We start from the raw sequence: 21,873 nt of genomic DNA on the forward strand, positions 1-21,873 counted from the left end.
ATGATACAGTTGTTATGGAAACTAAATTGATATAACAGTGTCTAATAGTATTTCTGATATTCACTGGGTAGAAACAACATAGTTCAACACCTTCTGTGACATTAAGGAAAGAGAGCTCCCTTCAACTGGGGATGGTGGTTCATGCGTATAATTCCAGAGCTTGGGGTGGGGGCTGGAGACAGGAGGATTTGAGATCATCCTCACTACATACAAGTTCAAGATCGGTGTGGGCTATATGAGACTCTGTCTCAAAAAAAAAAAAATAGTAAGAGTAGAGAGCCAATTGTTTCAAAGAAAATAGTAAGGTGCCTAGAAAAACATTTCAGTTTCCATGGGACATATATAGTCATGGACTCATTCAACCCCAGACTGGAGATATTGTAGAAGGGTGTCTTGCCTATATACTGAGTGTGTAAAGCCTCTTTTTCTTGTCATTATTTCCTAGACACAATGTACAACTATCTACATAGAATTTATACTGTATTAGGCAATATAAGCAATCTAGTGATGACTTGAAATATACAGGAAAATGGGTAGTGGTTTTATGAAATTATTATGTCATTTTATATAAGGGACATCACAGATTTTGGAGCCTTGGAACCAATCCCCTCTGGCCCCAAAGGAAATTATACATCTACACATCAGTCAGGTAGCTGGGAAACAAACTCTGAAATGCTTTTGGCTCAGTTCTAACCATGCCAGCCCTCCTCTCCACCCTGAATTTTCATATCCAACAATAGGCATTTGCCTCTGCAATAACTGTCTTACTTTAAAACTGATTTCCCTTTCTCCAGTTTCTTTGGTCTTAACTTCTTGACTCCAGCAAAGCATGCAGCCCATATCCAAACAACTGAATCCTATGGAGAACTGTATCTGTCCTCCCCTACCTCCTACTCACTACTGATCATAACCCCCAACACACACAAACACATACATTACATGCCATAGAGAAACAAGGAGCTGAACAGAACTAACTCTTTATCAGAGACAGATCAATACCACTGCTAGAGACAACATTTCATTAAACTCAAGATGCCAGGGAAACACAGAGCTCCTCCTTCCCACCCACATCAATTCCTGGGCTCACTTTGCTGGTAGTTGTAGATTACCCACAGGTATTACACTGAATTCAACTAAAACCCACAACCATGGAAAAGTTAAAGCTGCTAACATGTCAATTGTTGGCTCAGGATTTATGAGGGAGACTCATCCCTACCTATAAACCCTTATCTCCTTCTGAGTAACCTCCCTGTCCCACAAAGCCAAACCTATTCTATCTTTTCCCTGGGGTTCCAAAAGCTCAAAGAGCATGCATGTCTAGTGAAATGCAGCATCTCCTAGTCTCTAAGCATGGGCCTCTCAACACTTCTATCCAAATCTCACAAAGGGAAAGGAAAGGATTTGTTAAGTGACTTGGTTCATTCTCATACCTATACAGTGTTTCATTCTTAAACCATCTTCAGGTTAAAGTATTTCTTCCAGTTCACACAGGAGTAAGTGGAGATTCACAGAACACCCAAGATATCACAGTCAATTAGCAGGATTTAGGTCAAGGTCCAGGTAGCTCGCTTTCTACTCAAGATGCAATACTGAGTTACACTTCCCTAGATTATCATCTATATATAGCTGCCATGTTTGTAACTCAGGGATAGAATTGCCTTGTCAAGTGTTCCTATAGCTCCCAGCATAGTATCATATGCCCAGATGTAGGATTAACAGTGACACAGCTTCAATCATTCCCAGAGTCCTCTCCCATTAGAAGTTTACTGGAACTGGACCCAAACCACAAGTGTGTGACAACAGTTGCCACATTCTTCAGAGGTCATGCCTTTCCTACAGTATTCAACATGCTAGATTTTCATGACAGAAGTTAAAACCAGGACAAAAGACACGAGAAGGGCTGGAGAGATGGCTCCGCAGTTAAGAGCACCTACTACTTACAGAAGATCTGAGCTTGGTCCCCATACTCATGCTAAGCTGCTCACAATGACTTATAACTACAGATACCAGGAAACCATCCTTCTGGACTTTTTGGACTCCTGTACTCTTGAGCTCATCCCTACACAAATACAATACTTAAAGATAAATCTAAATCCCAATAACAACAACAAAAAGATATGAGAGAAAGCACAGAGAAAACTGAAGGTGTGGAGTTATAATGAGTTCACCAAAACAAGATGAATGATAAACAGGTATTTATTGGGGAGGAACTTACACAGATAACAATAACTAACTGTAGAGGCGTTCCTGCTCCAAGGATGCAGACCCTGCCTCCCTGATGCTCTCTGCCACCCAAGGGGCTTCTGTCCCCTCTCCTTTATCTTAAATGGGTCAAGTCTGCACCTGTAATCCAAAGAGCATGGCCACTGTTACAGGTTCACAGACAATACTGAGATTAATAGAAATAGGTTAATTAAGACAGAGCTGGCCAATAAAAAGTCCTAGCCATTGGACAACATTTTCATAATTAATATAGTGTCTATGTGTTTATTTGGGGCTTATGTGGTGGTTGGACCAAAGCTGGTGGGAAAGAAACCCCACAACAGAGATCTGGCCAGGATACAGATAGTGTAGGCAGAGCTCTTTGCTATGAGCTCATTCTTTATCTTGAAAGGATGATGGGACCACTAACTTCTCCTTAAGAAGTACCTCATAGTTTCCAAGATTGTGAATCTCATTGCCATCTGGGGATTCCCCTAACAACAAGGTAACCACAACATGAAGCCAGTATTCCTCTTCCTAAATTCTTTTTTTTATTTATTACTTGTATTTTATGTACATCGGTGTTTTGTATACACATATGTTTGTGTGAGGGTGCTGGATATGTTGGAACTGGAGTTAGACAGTTGTGAGCTGACATGTGGGTGCTGGGAATTGAACTTGGGTCTTCTAGAACAGGCAGTACTCTTAACCTCTAAGCCATCTCTCCAGCATCCCCCTCTCCATTTTCTTTCCAGGTCAGGTTCCCTGAATTTGGATGAAGGAGAGAACCAGTTGCCAATTGCAACCAAAGCCCATTGCTTCACCTTGACTTCAGTTTGATTGACTTAGATGGGTAGAAATCAAGAAGGAGCCAGGGCCAAGTTGCCTTCCTATCTAATGCATTGACCTAATAGTCACCAAGCTTTGTACTTATGTAGCCCTGACTTACAAGCTGACTTACCAGCATCTTCTTGGCATTATTTGTTCTCCCTGCAATTCTCAAGGTAAGCAACAATGTCCTACGGCAAGTAGAAACTCCCTATAGTGGCTTTGCCCCGTTTTACCAGCCTCAGCCCTTCTGGAGACTGACAGACCTTCATCAGAGAACCAGCAGAAATGTGATCTTCCTAACCCAAAGCTACAGAATCATTCAGCCTTCTAGACAATGGATAAGAGCAGCTTTTTAATTATCTACCACCTGAGGGCTATGGCGCTCCCTAAACCAGCAGTGTCCAATAGAATAATCTAGAAACATGGAAGTACACACACTTGTCCTGTCCAATTAGAAACTATGCTAGGCAGAGAGAAATAAATGCATCTTGAACACCTGAAATGTAACTAACACAACTGAAGAGATAAACTTTAAGCTGTATTGTCACAGATTTATTTCTTTATTCTGAAGTACGTATAAAAGTAAGTGTCCATGTTTGGGTTTGTACATGAGTACAGTGCCCACCAAGATCAAAGAAGATGTCTGATACCCTGGACCTAGAGTTACAAATGGTTGTTAGTCCCCTTCCTGTGTCACCATCCCTGACCTGTGGATGCTGGGGACTGAACTTGGGTCCTCTACAAAACAATATGCGCTCTTAGCCTCTGAGCCATCTCTGTGGCTTCTGTTTCACAAATTTTACTGTTAGCAGACACACATGGGATAATGCAGCTACATGGTCCCCCAACCACACTTAGCTGCAGTAGTAATCTGGTATGTCTATTTGTTCCATGCAATTCTGCAGGTCAAAGAGGTTCGTGGAAATTTATCTTCACCTGCCCAGATAGCTATTTAGAAAGCTCCAAAATTTATATGCACCTCCCAAAAAAATCTGTTTTTCTCTAAGACAAGCTCAGAGAAGTGGCACCTGTTTAAATGTTGAGCTTCTTGGCAAAACTGTTTCCATAAGAATCTCTTTCCCTTGTTGCGTGCTGAATGAATCTTTGAAGACAGGATTGGAGTCTCCATTGAACTACATCCTAAAAAGAAAGATTTTGAAATTCTGGAGACATATTTTTTCCTTATAAATAGAAAAATATATTTGTTTTCTATTTTTTAAAACCCTGGACATTAAAAATGTAAATATACACAAGCCTCATTTGCATTGAAAATTTTTAGAGCTCTTTGGTCATCCTGACTGTCAAAGTAAGTCCATGATACTTGCTTTAACACTCATCCATCAGGCACTTAGCAAACGGCTTCTTCTAGTCACTGCTGAAGGCAGGCATGGCACGATTTGCATGGAGACAACATTCATCTGTTCAATATTTATTGAGCTCAAATAGACAGCCAAAGTTCCCATCTTCATAAAACTTGCATTCCAGTAGCAGGAGGCTCTTGCTAAGCTTGTATACAGAGCAGTACTACCACTCCAGACAATGTAAGTTCTATAGAGGATGTCACAGAAGAAGGATGGAGGATGATGGCATGAGGAGGGGGCACTACCTTAGGGCTATTGGGAAAGGTAACTATATGGTGACATTTACACAAGGGCCTGAGTAGAAGAGAATGGAATGAAGAAGAGACAGCACATGCAAAGGCCCTGAGGTGAGAACAACCATGGCATACTTTTGGGATGGAAGGTTGTCGAGGTCTGAGTAAATAGTAGGAAGAGGCAAGAGCATAAGTCTGACAAAGGGACATATTCAGAGCATTCCAGAGTTCACAGGCCACAGATGGCATGAGAGTGTTGTCGTTAATGAAAATGGGAAGACACCTGAGAATGGGGAGGTTAAATGTGAGAGAGTTGTAAATATAAATATACCACCACACACAGGAAGAGTGAGCAAAAGTCAGTCATCACAATACTTTATGATTGCAGGCTCCAGCTAGTAAGTCTGCAGTGTAAACAAGGATTGGGAAAGATGACCCCTCATAGGATGATGGCATTCCAGACCATAACAGTTGATGCAGAGACTAGTTTGAAGTGTGGCATGTTAGAGATGTTAGAGGGAATCACAAAGTCTAGTAAGAGGGACAGGCCGGGGTAAGCTATGGCAGGTGAGGGTACCTAGACACCAGCTCTGGGTATATAATGAGTTTTGCTGACTACTAGTTCGTAAGTATGTCTCTTAAAAAGTACTAATACTTAGGACCCAAGCCAGAGCAATTACATCAAAATTCCTAAGGGTAGGAAGGCAAGCACTGACAAGAACTTACCATGTTGCTACTGCACAGCCAGGTCTGAGAACCAGAATGCAGGGGACCAGATGGGTTTTTAGACAAGAAGGAACCATTATTTACTTTTCACAGCAACATTTTTTTAAAGATTATATTTTATAACACATCTAAAAGTATAATGTATTCAGGTGACAATGACTAATTAATTACTTGCATTAGCATTTACATTGTGTACATTGGTACAAGTGGATCTACAAGTTTTCATTTCTCGTTAACTCTGCATCCTCAGTTTAATCACAGTACTAGAAGCTACAAAGAGAAGAAAGTATCAGCCAGGCAGAGCCAACAGATTTCATGGCACACCCAATTTCAGGGTAGAGAAAGGTGCTAGGACAAGAACAGGGTCAGGGGCCAAGGCACAGCTGGAACCCAAGCTCCTCCCACCCTACCACAGTGATTCCCATTTGGACTTGGTATTTCACAATGTGAAATAGAAAGCGAAAGACTGACCACTTCATTTCAGAGGGAATAACAACAGAAACTCGGGGACTATAAAGGGATGGGGATTTAAGGCAGTACAACACTGGTTTTGACACACAACGCTTTATTTTTCAGATTAACTCGTTAAAGACCTCTGCAGTCATCACTTCCTCTGATTCAATATTTCCATGGGTTTCCGTACACTAACAGTTCTGTTAACATAAGGCAAGTGTTCTACAGGGCAGTGATTCTCGTTTAAGTCATTCATTCTGAGATACAGGTACACATCTTTGGCTTCCAGAAGATAGAAGAGTTGGAAAAGACTCACAAGATGAGAAGAGCCTGTGCCACAGAAGGCATCCACAGAACTGAATCAGCTCCTAGAATCAAACACCCATGGGTTTCTTGAGCATATGCTTGGAAATGGCCCAGAACTGAAAGACTGAGGTGTGTTGTTTAAAGGTGTGCTAGGCAATGTAGTTTGAATCCAACTACACTTATACTGCCACCATTGAGCCCTGTGTCCAAGCTTCAGGCAACAGTAATGGCAAACAATGTGGCTTGTCTCCACTGCTTGATAAGAGTGTTCACTGTATTCTCCTCTGGACAAGACAGAAAAAATATGCATGGAGATTTTAGTGACCAATCTGTGTGCAGGCATGGTTCTGCAAACTGATTCTGAACATTGAAGAGCATGAACTATGCAGAAAATCCAAAGACATACTTCTTGCTTCCCAGCATGACCACAAAGGGATGGAATTTAAGTTAGATTGTTAGCTATGGAAGCCATGACAGTCCTTGGCAGGACAGATATCACAACTAAGTAAAACAGTAACACTGACTATACGGTTATAGTTGATTATATAGGGCTTGGTTTTATAGGGGTGGGAGCGCATCTACCCGCATCAAGGAACAGGTGGACAAGGATCACGACTATAGAAAGGGAAGTTTGGTAGGAGGAAAACAGCATCATAAAGAAAAGCATTTAATTGGGGCTTGTGTATAGTTTCAGAGGTTTATCCATTATTGTCATGGTGGAGACCATGAGGGAAAGCAGGCAGGCATGGAGTTACATGGAAGATGAGCATTCTACATCTGGATCCTCAGGCAGCGGGAAGAGATCAAGCCTTTGCGCCCGGCATGGGCTTCTGAAACCTCAAAGCCCATCCCCAAGGACATATTTTGTCCAACTAGGCTACAGCTACCCCAACAAGGCCACACCTAATTTCAAATAGTGCCCCTCCCTGATGACCAAACATCCAAATCTTATTCAAACCACCACACATGCCAAGTCCCATTTATTTTCAGTACTTCCGCAAACTCAAAAGCTGGCTCCCATGTCATTATCATGAATCCATGGCTCCTTCTTGCTTCGCGAGTGACCTAGAAATTTCTCTAGCAACTACCTGCCTTCTGTGGATGTTTCCACTACACCTTACCAGCCCCTTTCTCAAGTATGTCTTCTAGTCAGGGGCTGATGCTCACATGAAACCTGTGACCAATAGACAATTTCAGGAACTCCTACCAGGATGCAAGGAAGGCAGAGGGCTTCCTTCCCAGCTCCCCCCACCCCACCTCCAAAGTTCACCTTCAAAGGTCATGGTCTCTGTTATAAGCATTGTTAATGCGCATGTGAGCACTTTGGAGGATGTCCCCCTATGTAGTAATGAGGCTACACATGGTAGGAACTGCACATCAGAGTGTAATCCTACAGTTTCTCCTCCAGGACCTCCTCTCACTCAGCAGGAAGATGCTTTAGGTAGACATGTATTTGACAGTATTGGAAGCCATGTTTGTTTTTCACTCCTTGTGAGGAAGGACTTCCATCTGCATGAAGGAGGTTCTCTTCTAAGAAGTGCTTTTCCACGTTCTCAACAGTCTACCCCATCATAAATAATCTGACTGTAGCTGTCAGAGGGCACAACCCTCTCACTTCAGGTCTAAGAGTGGGTGTTTGGCTTGCCTCAGGGCAAAGGTTCATAATTCAAATGTAAAATTAGATTTGTTATGGCAATATGGCACCTGAACTAAAGTAGATTATCCAGACTTCAGAAAGATTTAAAAATTTGTCTTTTAATGAGTAGATAAAGCTTTGTGATTCTCAAGTTAAGCAGCCACATAAGGCTGAGTCCCTAGTTCCATCCAATGCCCACATCTTCTCATGGGCTCTCACTCCTGCCTCTCCTGACTGATACAGCCCTGAGTCCCTCCTGATATCCCCCAGAGGCCCCACCTGCTTTGTGAGGACTTTTGAGTTTCAGTTAGGAGGACTGGGACTCATCTTCTAACCTGTGGAGCAAAATCCAACCAGCAGCAGTCCATAAGGAAGCAACTCCCTGTTTCCTATCCCACAAACGCTCTGAAGAAACTGACTGGCCATCAGAAACACAGGAAGCCATCACATCTGAAAGCCGAGCCTCTCTCTGTGTATGACTCAAAATTAGATGGCAACAGTGTGCTTTTGTTTTTATTTTTTGAGACAGGGTTTCTCTGTGTAGCTTAGAAGCCTCTCCCGGAAGTTGCTCTGTAGCCCAGGCTGGCCTTGAATTCATGGAGATCTGCTTGCCTCTGCCTCCCAAGTGCTTGGATTAAAGGCTGCACCACTGCCTAGCTAACAGCATATATTTTTAAAGTTCCCCTGTGCCACGCCCAGGGTGTTTGAACATCAAACACTGAAAAGCTAATTAGGGATCTATGGTTATCTGGCTTTTGTTGTCATCATTGTTTTAAGATTCTATACAAGTAACATAAGACAGACTCTTTGTTTCTGTGCCAGACTTATTCATTTCTGTAGTTCTGGTCTTCAAACACAGTTCGTAGCTGAAGGATTGGGTAGTGTTACCAGGAGATTTTTTGATGTGGATGTCACAGGTATGAAATGAAATGATACAAGAGGGGATCATATGGCTCTCAGTCTTAGGAGCAAAATCTCGACCAGAGGACCAGGGGCTGTAATAACAAAGGACATTCTTGTTGTTGTGCATGAGGCCCTAGGAGACTCACAGTTCCATGCCACAGATACAAACATGTCTGTGCCCTCGTCTACTTGAATAAATAGTAAACTGGGAAGCAAAGAGAAACAAGGAAAAGGAGTAATGTGGATGGAGAGTAACTTTGAGGGCTGAGCAGAGCAAGCAAACCGATCCAAGATCATTAAGCATGGTTCACAGTTCATTTCTATCTCAATACTTTCAAAGACCTTACTTCTAAATAAGGTAGTTCCTCAAGTTCCATGTAGGTGGGAATTTCAAGGGACATTTATTAAACTCTGTCCACCTCCCTTCCACCTTCAAAGTGTATCAAACTCAACTTCTTGCCTTCATTGGGTTCTGTGGGGGTTTGCCTCTAGTACTTCTACCTCAAGCCTGTCACTGACCACTGAGGAGCCTGGGACATTCCCAAGGCACCTGCTTCTATCTCTCCGCCCCATTAAACACTTGTAGATTTCAGTGTTAGATGGGTTTATGAACACAGATCAAGAAGGAAATAATGTTTCCTAGCCCACAGAGAATTTGTTATATCAAGTATTCATATCTTCCTATTCAACCAAAAATAGCCTATGCTCTTCTCATATTCTGAACTGGACTGAAGGGCACAAGGGGTCCTGCTCTCTGGGGGCTTCAGAAAAAATGAGGACGGAAAAGGCATAATGGGACTAAGTAACTTTAACAGTGCCAGAACTCAAGAAGGTAAAGAGGCATATGGGCAATAGCTAGGGGAGCTGGGTACTCAAGAAAGGTCTAGATCTGAGCTGGTGATGCTAAGTTCAGAAGACATGTCAACCTAGGGAAAGGTGTGGAAATTTTATGGAACTGTTTAGAGATTGCACATGACCAGACAGTTAGCTTTACTGTGGAGTGACCCTGATCAGAGATAAGACTACACAAATTGTTTGTTGGTATATGGCTACCTGATCCCATAAGACCTTCAGTCCAGGCCAAGAGGACCCATTAAGGAAACTTAAGCAATTGGGGAATTAGACTAAGTGGCATTCAGGAAAGCCAGACCTAGTTGGGTGTGCATGATGGACAACAGGGAGAAAGGGGGCTGGCAGGGAAGCCTTGGCTGAGAGCCCAGGTATGATACAGGCTCCAGAGCCAGTGCCTGTTTTTTTCTTTCCACTGTCAGTGGCCTTGTGAAAGCCAAGCGAATCCACATCCATTGTCATAACCTTCCGTCACACTCTGCAATCAATATGGCTATCTGACATGGCTGGCGCAGGGGCCCCCTAGTTGGCTACCCTCCAAGCCCTCCTTCCCATTAATGTGATGAGTAGCAGAGGGCATGTCAGAAAGAGTTTTAGTGAATTCCAGGAATGGAGAGCCCCTCTGCACAAACGCTTCCCTCAAAAGACAAAGAGGAGCTCAGGAGTACATGAACTCCTCTGGAAGACAATGGCCCCTACAGAACGGGCAGACTGGTCATCTCAGTTCAGATCCTGAGTCTCCCATATTGCACAAACATTTCAGAGGTAACCAAGAGTTCCTCAGCTTGGACATGGTTTCATACCAGATAAAACCAATTACTGTCGCTCTTTTGGCCATGTGCTTCCAGAACAGATGGACCGAGTCTCCCTTCAGATTCCCATCTCATTCCTTCAATCATTAGATCCAGGACAGTAAGGTTGTAGCACATTCCTATCTCTCCATGCTCTCACTCAGCCACGCATGTCCTTTGCATGGGACTTTGAGGGGCTAAGAGAGGGGGCTGAAAGTGACACAAAGGGGACAGAAACAAAGCTCGAAGAGTGATGGGCAGACCTGTCTTTGGCGTGCACACGCACATCTCTCAGCATAGGCTCTCCCCAGAGGAAGGTGAGCAGAGAGGAAGCTCTGAGGAGATGAAGGATGGCTGACTTCCACATCCCTTCTCCTTAAAAATGTCTTGTATATCTTCACAAGGGCACAGGCCCCAGATACGCATCCCTGCAGCCTAATACTTCCACAGGGAAAGGGTCAAAGAAGGGTTTAAGACTGTGCTAAGGTAAAATGGAGCACAGTGATGGTCCCCACTTTCCCTCCAGTGCTGGGAAGGTGCATCCTTCACACAGTCAGAGACCAGGGACAGCAGCCACAAGGAAGACCGCCTCCTCCAGTTGGTCTCACCATCACTATCAATGTCAGCTGAAAGACAGATGATCTCTTTAGACTAAAATTAGGCTTCCTCTGTGTAACTTCTTAATGGTATTTACATATTGACTCTGACTCACACTTCTGATCTGGAAAGGTTTTATTAACATAACTCCTCATCTTAACCCATTCTCTTGGGATTTATGGCTCTGCCCCAAGGACATTTTGACTATTCCCACATTACCTTAAATCCCACCACTGATTACAGTTTGATGTCAAGCACATTCACTGACTCGATTCGGCAGGAAGCTCCTGAAGCCTCTGGATAAGAATTACTGGAATGGGGAGTAAGAGGCCTCGTCTACATGGACCAAAGTCTGGAGTCCAGGACCTTATCACACCACTGCCTGTGTGACCCAGTCACTAGCATCCTCTGTGCCCAGATTCCCCATCCACAGGAGGAGGAGGCTGCAGAGCTAGCACCGTGTTTCATTCTCCCTCAGCTTTGACATCTCATGATTGTAAAAGATGTTTAAAAATATCTACAGGGAAAGAAATCTCACAGTTTATTTAGTCATAAGAAGACTGGATTGATGATATCCAGTATCTCTTAGGTCTGTAAGTCTGTGCTTCTATTCTATGCAATGATTTTTAAAACTACAGTGATGTAAAAATTAAATAAAAATTAAAACAAGCAGTCCTTTTTAATACCTATTTTTAAAGAATAGAAGTTAGGAGTCTCAAACTCTCCAGATATCCAGTGTGTGAGTGCGTGTGTGTGTGTGTGTGTGTGTGTGCGCATGTATATATATATATATGTATATATATACATATATATGTATATATATTATCATTACTTTTAATTTAGATTCTTTATTTTACTTTTGTCAAAATGAATGGATGGCATCAAAGTTATACAATGTCTGAGCTGTCAAAGACTCATAACAATTAGGATTGCTTTCTTTCGTGATTAAAATAAAACATGGTAATTATGGTGGCACTATTATCTTAACATGAAGTCATAACTTTATGTCACTTATATTTTATTACATTTATTTATGCATATAAATGTATATATGTGGACATTGGAGGACAACCTACAGGATTCAGTTTCTCCTTCTGTGTGGGTCCTAGGTTTCACACTAATGTCTTCACACTTGGTGATAAGCACTTCTACTCACCATCTCATCAACCCTCACAGGTTATATTTCTTGTTGTTAGGCATTGTAGAATATCATTTTAAGGTGTGTTTCTTTTGTTTATGCTGCATTTGTTTGACTTTGTGAAGCCTGTCTAATAATATTCCTGATGGCCTAATAAAGAGCTGGAAGGCCAATAGTGACATAGAAAAAAAGGATAGGCAGGGCTGGCAGGCAAAGAGTATAAATAGAAGGAGAAAACTGGAGGAGAAGAAGGAGCAAGAGAACAAGGAGAGTGGATGGTAGGGGCCAGCCACACAGCCACACAGCCACACAGCCACACAGCCACACAGCCACACAGCCACACAGCCACACAGACAGCCATAGAGAAAGACTAAAAGTAAAATATACAGCAGCAAGAAAAGGAGAAGGCCCAGAGGCAAAAGGTAGATAGGATAGTTTAAGTTTAGGAAAGCTGACTAGAAATAAGCCAAGCTAAGGCTGGGCATTTATAAGTAAGAAGACATCTCTCCACATGTGATTTATTTGGAAGCTGGGTAGTGGGCCCCTCAAAAGAACAAAAAGCCAAAAGAATAAAAAGAGTAAAAACAAACAACATTTTGGCATTCCAATGTGGGGCTACAGTAAAAGAAAAACCAACAACAACAACCAACAACAGTTAGGTATGCGGAGAAGCAAGAATTCCATCATAGATATGGCTTTACATAAAGAAAATATTTCTTTCTAGATAGTACATCACTCTGGGGTTTAAGTCCAGGCTCTGGGATAGCGAGAAATATCTCAAGACCCTAAGAAACCCAGGGAGTGGTGGTAGGGTGAGAATTCCCTTCATGGGTTCATATTCATATGTTTGCAAGCTTAGTTCCCCCCCCCAGTTGATTAATTATTTGGGAAGGATTAAGGTATGTTGCCTTGGTGGAATAGATAAGGCCTTGCTGGGGGAGATGTTCCACTGGGAGTAGGCTTCGATGTGCCAAAAGCCCATGCTGGGACGAATCTCTCTCCCCCCCCTCTGCCACCCCCACCCCCCCTCTCTCTCTCGTCCTGCTGTCTGTGGATCAAGATGTAAAAGTTCTTGGCTACTCTCCAGCACCATGCCTGCCTGCATGCCACCATACAACAGACTAAGCCTCTGAAACTGTAAGATGCTTCCTCTTAGAAGACTTGCCTTAGTCATGGAGTCTCTTCATGACAATAGAACCGTCTGTAACTAGGACACAGGGCTTCAGTAGTCCTGTTAAGGTACAGTGGGGAGGATAGGGGACTAGGGGGATGGCTCAGCATTTATCAGCACTTGGTGTTCAATTATGAGGACTGGATCCTAGTAGCCTCACGTGTTTGTAACTCCAGTTCTAAGGAACCTTATGACCTTTTCCCTCCTCCATACATGCATGGACCGGGATGTACACACAGACATATATACATATGGGATGAGGTGTGGGAAGATAAGTACATGCACAAGCACATACACAAACAAGTAAATAAATCTTTAATTTAAAAAAATGGGTTGAGATTCAATCAAAACCCCATGGCAGGTATGGAGCCCAGGGGATCAAACATCGGGATGGTTTTCAGACTATCACTTAGCATTCTCAACTGTCCTCAAAGAAACAACATGCAGAAAAGTGCTCAATTTGTTTTCTGAGCAAATGGACACTTACAAAGAAGCAATTTCTCCAATGAGGTTTGCTTTCCGGCAATTGCTTTCCACTCAGGCAACTAAGACTTCTGGTGAGCCTCAGGAGAGGTGAGCAGAGGCAGAAGGCTGTTAAAGTTAGAGGTGTATCACTTACCACCTTTATCTTAGGAAATATCAGAAAGAGCTGCACTATGTGGCAGGAGAAGATGCTACAAGAGTTGTCTCTGCAGTTTAAGTCAGTCGGGACCTTTGGAAATGCTTATCCATTTGAGGAACTGCCACCTTAGCAGATCCCAGATCCAAAAGATGGCAGTTGCTAGATCCATCGCACACACAAAGGCTCTCCACTGAGTAATTAGAATGAACAGGATCCTAAAGACTCTAGGCGTCTAATTCCTGACACTCATATCAGGCAGATGTGATAAAACTCACAAACTGGGCAGAAGCCAAGCCTGTCTGTAGAGAGGGTTCCCCTGACTGCTTTGAATGATAAAATAAAAATCCCTTGCAGATGAATCTTGTGAAAAAATATTTAATTGGAAACTAAGTATCATACTCTTCTCACTTTTGATGATATACCTTCAAGACTTTCTATTGTTCTGTTTTAGTTTAGTTTTGGGGCTTATTTGCTTGGAAGTTTGTTATTGTTTTGTTGTCTTTTCTTTGAGGTGATATTTTGCTATATTGCTCAAGTTAGACTTGAACTCCTAGGCTCAACTGATTCTCTGACTGTGGCATTTCAAGTAGCTGGAACTATAAGCATAAACCAGCATACAGAAAATCCATCTTCTAATAGAAGACAATGTATTAATAACTGTTCATATCACAATTCTATTGCAGTTGTTTTACTAGAAGAAGTCATAGACCAATGGCTTTTCTATCTGGGAACTTTCTGAACCTCTAATCACACCATGACTGTTTTAGTTATCTGTGCCTGTGACAAGAGACTATCACTTATTTAGTATAATCAAACTCAACGTAGTATACGTTACTCAGTGCTTCCAAACAAACTCACACATCTATAGTCCTCTTATATGTGGTAAAGGTACCACTGCAGGGCAATAGGGAAGTGATGATCTTCACAAATTTCCTTAGGTCTACTGATAATTAAATGGAAAGAAAAATCATCTCCCTCAACAATACAAAATGCACTGCAAAACTGATTACTTATCCAAATGTGAAAATTAAACAAAAATATTTCTACTAACATAATTTAGGACAAAGCCTTCTTAAACAAAACAGAATATACTATCTAGAAACAGTAAAGGATGACAAATTAGACTACATTAAAATAAATAGCATATTTACCTAAGATATTCAATTACACAATCCACAAAAGACTCATGCACAACATATAACGAATTCCCACAAGTAAGTAAGAAAAAAGGCAGACAATTCAACCAAAGAGGATACCCGAATGGCTACTAAATATATAGAAAGCAGCCTCTTGACCTCATTAGTTCAGGGGAAATGAAAAAAAAAAAAAGAAAAAGAAAAAAGAAATCTACCCACGTGTGACATGAACACATGTGTAGTTGGAGCGCTAAAATGAAAATGACAAGTGGTAGCCAGTTCTGCCACAGGTAATTCAGGGAGTCTTCTACCTGTGAGGGTACTATAAGCACTATAACTTGTGGGAGGCTACTCCCTGGGATCTGTCAAAGCTAGCATGTATGTAATCTGTGGCTTGCTAGTTTCTCTTGTATACTCCCAAAGTTAGATGTTTATTTTCGTCAGCAGAAATCTGCAAACCCCTTACACAGCAAATGGGCAAATAAGTTTTGGCATATTTATACCAAATGTGGAGTAATACAAGAAGTACAAGTGATCTGCTGCACAGTATGGATTAATCTCACATACATAATGTTGAACAACAACAATAAAAACCCAGTATAGATGGAAATGAAATCATATGTACTTTAAGATTACATGTCCATGAAATTTCAGAACAAGCTAGTTGCCACAGTGATGGCTCTGGAGAGGAAGAGCTAGTATACAGCGGGGACATTGTCGGGGACAGTGTACTGGGATTACATAAGGGCTGTCAAATGTTCATACTGTGAACAACTTCATCAGACATCACAGATTTGTACACTTTTCTGTATAGTGCACTTTCATAAAAAGTTCATGATATACAGAAAATATAGACATACAAGAAATGTAAAGAAACAAGTGTCTGAGGGGGGAATTCCTGAAAACTGTTTTATAAATCCAAGCTTACTAAATGAAACAAAATTGACAGCTTCTGGTTATTCCCAGGTTTTTTTTTCTACAATCAAACCTTGCCTTTTGATTTATTTATGACATACAACAATCTTTCAAAAATAATTTGAAGCCACAGTCTTATTTATTGAACACAAATGCATTACACGGTTTTTAGTTTTCACTGGGATCCCTTGGGACATCAAAATTGTTCAATTTTCCTTAGTTTACTTTTACTTTTTTCCCCATGTTAATATTGAGAATATAAGTACCATTTTTCTTGGCTAACACTCTCTTATAAAGATTAACAACCCTAATATTTACATAACTAGCAGAGAAATTAAGCTGAGCAGAACACAATCCATCTAGTCAGGATCTATGACAGCTTTATCCAGTGACTGTAGTTCAGCTTTAACAGCCTTGTGTTCCTTGGGAAGAGAGAAAAAAGAAGACAGAGCAATTATCTGAATAATGCAGGCCAAGAAAGATGGCCACACTACTCATGAAAAGGAGGGGCCACAGAGACCAAGTCTGCCCTTCCTGAAATGGAACCCAGCTGGTCAGAAAGAAGTGGCCTTTCCCACTCTGGTGTGTTTACTGGCTTTCAGCCCTTCTGGAAGGCTTTTCAGGGGACAAGGCCATTCTCTCACATTTGTATAATGTCTCATGGCTTACCAGCTCTCTGAGATTCTAGCATCATGCTAACCCTAAAAAGGAAATGCAGAAGGTGGTCGATATTGCTTATTATTATCATGGTGGAGTGGGGGTGGTGGACAGACACACTGAAGCTAACATGCTGCGAGACGGAAGGTTCACATGGTGGCTAAGTCCCTCAAAACACAAGGCCAGAACACATCCTGCCCGGCGCTCCTCTGCGCCATGAGGTTCCCTGGCTTTTCTCGGGTCCTTATAAGAACATAATCCCAAAACTTAAAGAAAAGTGGGCTAGTATTATTAGCCACTGGGTATTAGGCAAGCTGCAAACAGTGCCACAGTTCAAGGACAGCCTCTTCCTTTGGACCGTGCCTCACAGGAGCACACAGAAAGGCGTGGACATAGATGAGCACTGGGGATGATTAAGTTGGCCAGTGCAGCAATGGTTTGAATGTTCGTCAGCCTCTACTTCAGGAATGTTCCATCAGCAATGATGGAAACCCTTACCATCCAGGCAGGCTCTCCCACAGATTGGGAATTGACACCTGTGGTTCACAGAGACAGTGTTCTGAAATCTGCTTGTGGACACAGTAAGCTTGGGGTCCTGCTGGAAGCAGTGTGCCATTCATACTTCCAAGCCCAGCAGAAGAGGCTCTTGGCAATCCTACTTTTCACTTGACTGTGCCCCAGAACCAGTTACTGCTTTGCTCTAAGTATCAGCTTCTCTGGCCACAATGCAACAATGACAAACTAGGTGTGATGATACAAGCCATCTCAGAACTCAGGAGGTAGGGGCAGGAAGATTGTGAGTTCAAAGCCAGCCCAGGATACTCAGTGAGTAGCCCATCCCTCTCCACCTGCCTATCAGTTTGTCTGCCTGACTGTCTCTCACTCTGTCTCTCTGTCTCTTTCTGTCTGTCCATCTCTCTGTCTCTGTTTCTGTCTCTGTCTCTTTCTCTCTCATACAAAGATAATACCCACCCATCAATGTCATTGTAAAAAAAATAATAAAATATTGTCGCATATAATAGGTAATAAATTTTAATCCACACACAAATACACACGTGTGTGTGCGCACGTGTGCGTGCATGTGTGTGTGTGTGTGATTAATATTTTGTGTCTTCCTTTTCAGATAGAATGAAAGAAAGGCAAATGTCATTTAAATTCATTCCACATGTGAATATAGGCTAAACACTATAACCTCAGGTGGTCTAATGTAAGAACCAGCCTCCTCCCCCTTTCTTCCTTTTTCACAGAGTTAATCTGATTAATTCAATGCATGCTTCCCTTTCCTGGAATAGAAACTGCAATAATCTTTCCTTAATTTCAATAATTGATTAAAATGGCAAATGCCTGTCACCTACAGGACCCACCCCTCTAGCTCTGATGTTGCCGAGTATTACCTAAAAGAAAACACAAGTGCCACTTTCCAGGTTTACTGCAGATGTTCCCTGGACAGAAGAGTCACAGGGAGAAGGGTTTTGTTGCTTTACATTTTACTACATTTTTACTACATGGCACAGCACAGGTGTTGAGGTTAGAGAATGACTTTGGGGAGACTTGCTCTCCTTCTACCATGTGGGTGCCAGGGATCCAACTCAGGTCTTTACCCACAGAGCCATCCCACCAGCCCAGTAAGGGGTTCTTTACCTGGTTTCCTAAAACTTTCCCCTCAAAAAGCAAACACTCGTGCCGGGCAGTGGTGGCGCACGCCTTTAATCCCAGAACTCGGGAGGCAGAGGCAGGTGGAGCTCTGTGAGTTCAAGACCAGCCTGGTCTACAAGAGCTATTTCCAGGACAGGCTCCAGAGCCACAGAGGACCCTGCCTGGGGGTGGAGCAGTCTTTTCAAATCTACAGCTGTTCTTCTGCAACAATACTATGTTCTGCTGAAGCTTGTAATCCCACGACTACCCCCTACACACACACCTGCTCTGCCCTACCAGTTGTCTCATTCTGCCCATGGCTGCATGTTCTGATAATCTTAAACAAAAGAAAGAGACTTCCACCAAAGCCATGGGGTTTAACACCAAGCAAGTGCAAGAATGATTTCCATTTCATTCTTTATGGCCGTCTGCTATTGACTAAATACTTACAGCCATAAATACTCCCCTGTTGAATTATTGTTTCCACACAAGGCTGCAATGTCTGTCCTTTTGTTGCCCCCCACACCACATTTCCAGTCCTAGCAGTACCCTCCAGAGCAATACCGGATGGGTAAATATTGCCCCTCCCCCACAATGGAGGCCCAGCAATATGGAAGGGAACCATTATGCTTATTTGTATGCTTTATTGAATCAAGCATTCAATACAAAACATTTGTTGAGAACAAGCCATGACGTCATGCTGCTTTAGATGCTGAGACAGGGGACCCAAATAACATGATATTCATATACAAGAGTCTCACGCTAGTCCCCTAGAACTTATGGCTATGACCTGGCTTCTCTTCTGCCCCTAGTCACATCCTTGATTCTTCTCTTAAAATATGGAAGACAAAATTGATGAGTAAGTCTAAACACTAGACCTATGTCCATTTCCTAGTTTCAGTATTGTGCTATCGATGAGTAAAGTGTTAGCAGTAAGGTATGCCAGGTGAAGGGCACATGGGGCTTCCCCATATGTTTCTTTGAACTTCCCAGGAATCTAATTATTTCAATTTTTAAAAAAGATTTTAAATAGATAGATGAGATTTCAGTGACAGTTCAAAGTCTAAGAAAAGGCCCAACCTTGGAGGAGTCTACCCACTCTAAGACTTCGGGAAATATGCACAGAAAAAAATACTAAAAGCTGAAACTTCTAAACAAAGGCTCACACTCTACTCTCCCTTGGAGAATTTGTCATCCTGTGCTCCTTAAGTTGGAATATGTATAGGGCCTGCTCCTCATTTCAATTCCGGTGTGTCTGGAAGCTCGGTGTGTATTGTCCACACTCCCTGTCACCCAGAGGGTCTACCTGGGTGGGAGTTAAACCATCAGGCCTTAGAATTCAACATACCTGGCACTAAAATACAGGCTAGCACTTCCTAGCTGTAGTAGCCTGGGCATATAACTTGCCCTCCTCAAGCCTCTGCAAAAGACAACTAGTGGCAGGTACTACTATCCATGTGTTTCAGAAACAGTCAACAATGAAGTAATTAATATAAAGCACACGAGAGGGTCCAGCACCCACCAAAATGTTTGTGGCCCCTGAACTTCATTCAGGAAAAGGTCTAGGCTTTCAGGACACCCTCTTACTTGCTTTACAGTGGCAGGTCATCGGTCTTTCCACATATTCTGGCACCTCCTAGGCCTGCCAAGACACCCCTGACTTACAGTTACACCAGCCCAGGGCTCCTCAAACTATCTTCAATGAATTACCAGTTTGAGTTTTTATGTTCTTTTTTCTTTTATTGCAATCTGTCATCTACTAATACTTTTAGAAAAAAATTTAAATTAGCTGTTAGAGAAGTATAATTTTAGAAACAACATATAAGCTCTAATTTTTTAATTTTTAGACTCTACAGAAACGTAACTTTGCAAACTGGTATGACGTTTCTAAATGCAGCCTTTCCATTTCTGTCCTCTGCACCATGAGCTGGCAACAGGCATTTGGTGGAGCTGTGCAGTGGATGTGGACTGAGAGCTCTACCCAGCAGCTCCTTTCTCCAAGCTTCAGAGAGGCATGGAAATCTGAAGAGCCAAGCTTTTAAGTCCCTGTGTTGACTTTAATTCCTCACTTAGATTTCAAACTCTCTGAGTGCGAGGACTGTGTCCACTGGGCCTAGCGTATAACCAGACGCCTCATGGGAGCTTAATTATCTGCTGACAACTTTAAGATTTAAACAGACATATTATTTACTTTTACGTTTTCACAGTTTAGACAACTTAATGGGTGCATTTGTAAAGACCTGTCCCAGGAGAACATTCTGTCCCTTGGCATTCCTCCTTGTTTGTCTGAATCTTGTCTCTATTTTTTTACACTCCTGGTTTCATCCCCACTTAACTGAAATGCATCGACATGGTCATTGCTTCTCTTCTACCGAGGGAGAAGACAGAATAAATTGTAGAAAGTGCCATTCATCAGAAAAGTCAACTTCTGACTCGATAGATAAACATGCAAGGGAAAGGAAGAGCGTCTATTAATTTACTTCCAGGGATACCATCAAGCTAATCTCTCAGTGTCTGACACCAGCGCATGATGGCTGCTCAACATGAGGGCTGCATCTGTGTAAAGGGGCACAGAGTGCCTGCCAGTCACCTCTTCAGTCACATCACTACCAACATATGCGCATCTGTGACCAGAATGGGGCAGTGGATGGAACTGACCCAGGATAAGCTTTGGGTATCCTAGGGAGGTTGCCTACTGTGGCTGAACAGTAAAATCACCTAGAAAAACATTTAAAATTACTGATGTCTGTACCTTAGGCCCAGAAGTCATTTGGCATGAGTAGTCTAAAGAGTACCCAGGGTGTCAGGATTTTTCATGTCCCATGGGAAATTCCTGTGTGTAGCAGTATGAAAAAAATACTGACTTAGAACCCACTCTTCCATATGGGGACACAGCAGAGGTCCTTAGATACCTGCTCAGTAGACAAATGACTGGACTGATGGTGTGCAGAGGGCAAACAGGAAGCCGGTCTTGACACTTGTCTCCTCAGCCCTTCCCCAAACTGCTCTCCTCCCAAGGGTTAGCCTCAAGCTCCAGCCAGTATGCATCCAAGAAAGCACAAATTGACCTCATCCGTGCCTTTTTCAAGCAGAAAGCTTTGGGCTTTCAAATACACACCCAGAAGGCCCCCAGCCTCACTGGTCTCTGCTCACACAGATGGGAACACTTTATCTTATTTATTTCTTGCTAATCTAATTGCTGTTCTTCCATTATTTTTCTGGAGGCCCCCAAGTTCAAGATGCCATCTGAGACCGCAGACTTCCAGAGGCTAAAGACCGGGAGATGACAGCTGCCTGCTGAGGGCAAGTACAGGTAATAAACACATAGACTCCTGGAATACCCACCAGTCCATGTCAACGGGAAAGGAAGGCTTGGCTGAACTCATTAACTCCACTAGCAATGCGTGCTTGGGGCTACCCTAGCTTCCAAGCTCTGAATACCGAGGGGTTCCTGTTATTTTTACCTGCCAGAGGCCCACCCCCAGTGCTTGCATGACCTGGAGGAGCCCCTGAATTTGTCATTCTCTCTCTTCATCCTGGCCTTCCCACTCCTTGCCTTGTGCTTGCATACTGAGCTAATTTGGATGCTGTGTGGGGATGTTTTAGAAGGAGAAGAACACAGAATCAGTTGTGGAATCCAACGCATTTTTTAAGGTGGAAAAAGGAAGAAAACGCATTAGATTCTGGGAAAGCACTCTCAAACAGACACTC

At 42.6% G+C, this 21,873-nt stretch overlaps 1 protein-coding gene across 7 annotated transcripts in view; it reads right to left on the reverse strand.

The window, feature by feature from the left end:
- Kalrn (kalirin RhoGEF kinase) overlaps positions 1–21,873 on the reverse strand; it is a 503,507-nt gene that overhangs the window by 436,883 nt on the left and 44,751 nt on the right. The gene's annotated exons all lie outside the window — the stretch shown is intronic.

The sequence above is a fragment of the Phodopus roborovskii genome, unplaced genomic scaffold (assembly GCF_943737965.1).
Source record: "Phodopus roborovskii unplaced genomic scaffold, PHOROB, whole genome shotgun sequence".
Lineage (NCBI taxonomy): Eukaryota > Metazoa > Chordata > Mammalia > Rodentia > Cricetidae > Phodopus > Phodopus roborovskii.